Here is a 2388-nt window from a genome sequence, read left to right on the forward strand (position 1 = left end):
CTTAAAGAAGAACGGAGTAGTATCAATAATAAAGTGAATGGATATCGTATGATGCCAGCCAGATAAAGTCTTATCATATTTTCTGCGCATGGACGGGTAAAATATTGTCATTTATGGACCAAATTTCTATTTTACAGAGAAGGACTTCGAACGTCGACAACATTAAAATATTCAGGAAGACGGAATGAGGGCACGGGGGAAGGATTTCCGTCGTTCCCTGTGCATCTTTGCCGTTCGGCATGGTGATTTGGGTGCAGCCACATTGGAAAAAACTGGCAAGCGCGAGTACTACTGTATGTGGAAGGCTCTATTGTGAATGACTGCAGGGTACGCCACCCGAAGTTGCGTTGTTGACGACTCTACTTTATCCAATAGGAATTAGCTAATAGAGCAACGCAATGAAATTGGCTAATGAAATTAATCACCCGCCGGCGCGGGTCATTTTAACCTACGAAGATCGAAGTGTCGCCACACACATCGAAGTGTCGCCACACCTACAGAAGATATTTATGGCCGTGAATTCGACATCGTGAACCCCAAGCAGTCTTGCATGATGGCATTTCAGGTGAACGTGCTGCAAGTCCTGGAGAGTTCGACCCAGCTGTGTGTCGTCCAAGGAACTTGGCATTCCGAGGCGCACCATACGCTCGTGGCCGAACAATATAAGGACATGTTCGCCTACTAAGGCAACAAAAACCGCATGAAACAAAGTCCTGGCTGCCGTTGACGTTGCCCGACCCAGTGGGACTCGTTGAGTACGGGTACGAGAACTGGTGTTAACAACGACTCAAATAGTCAACTGAATTGAAAGGCATCAAGTCAACTAGTTCTGACAATATTTCGCAGGAAAGCAACTGGACGGGGTACCAAGTTGTTGTTCTTCTTCTTCAACGGTTCTGTCATCGCCATGGATCCTAGCGCCAAAAGTCCGACCATAGTAAGCAGACCAAGGCAACCTTGATCGAAGTTCATGACAACTTGCGGAGGAATTCCATCTCTGCAACTGTAGCTTTAGGAACGACTCGATATACAACGTTGATGAGACCGACTTCCATTGCGACAGGATCATTGCATGCATTGAAGGCACCCATGACCGCAAGCGAAAAATAATCCATGTACGACAGTATTGCGAAAGACAGCCACCGAAGAAGTTTGAAACTTACTTCCAATTATATTTCAGAATCGATATTCCACAATATTATTGGTGACATTTATATGTTCACAACGGGATTTTCTAATCGAGCACAAAAATATGAGGCGCTCATCTTACCCGATATCGACGAAGCTCTAGTTTATCAGTCTCATGCAAACGATGTCTTGCCACGAAGTTGCTCATGCCCTTGGCGTACCTCGCCGCACCAAACGAAAATGGCATAATCAGCGAGATTTGCTCTTGGAGAACGATGGCGACTAGAAGCTCAGGAAGATCGAACTAGGCTGTCGATGCGAAGCATTCTCCGATCCACCTGATTTAGTCGAGTGTTCGAGATAACGAACGTGCCCTAATAACCACTCATATGATCATATTGATCAAGCTAAATCAACGAGAAGTACTGAAGACCCTGCCAGGTAACAAATAAGACAACAACAGTGTACGCCTTGTTGTCAGCCCTTGGATATCGTCCCAGGTTTCGCAGGCTGCGTTTGAAGGATGCGTAATGGCATCCTTCAAGCGCAGCCACAGGTTCCCCTACGACTACCTTGTTACGACTTCGTCATTGTAACTAAATCCTTCTTTGCAAATAATATATATATATTCTTTTCATGTTACAGTGGTCGAACGCATCGACCGACCATTTTTTCAATTTGCGTGTTTATAGTTGAATTGTTACATAAAAAATTGTTGTTCTGCTCCGCGTATTCTTCTGAATACAATGGACATGATCACATTCCTTCAAACTGAATAATACTCTATGACATGGTCAATCAAAATCAAGAATGATAGTCAATTTGCATCTTAAATAGTTATAGTCTTCTACAATTGATAAAGTTCTCGAAAGAGTATATTCGTTCGTAGATTCATAACAACCTTGACGGAGTTTATTAGTTTGCCCTCTGATAATTCATGCTTCATTTTAATTGGTCAGCTTTAGGATCACGGGGTGCATGGATTGCATGAATATTCACCTTTCATTCTTCAACAAACCCGCAATGCCTGGACTCGCCACTGAGCTCTACGACGAGATCACAAGCTTCGTCGATAGTGAGAGAACTGAGAGAACGCGCAGTTTATCGAGAGACGAACGTCAGTTGATACGTCGCATGCATGCACACCTACGCCATAGCATTGTTGTAGGTGTTACAGAGCAGATTGCACAGCTGGCAGGTCGAAACCTTCATGCTGTAAAGGAAGTATGGTCTAAATATCAACATCACAAGACTGTGACT

Source organism: Aphanomyces invadans (assembly GCF_000520115.1).
Source record: "Aphanomyces invadans strain NJM9701 unplaced genomic scaffold supercont1.201, whole genome shotgun sequence".
NCBI lineage: Eukaryota > Oomycota > Saprolegniomycetes > Saprolegniales > Verrucalvaceae > Aphanomyces > Aphanomyces invadans.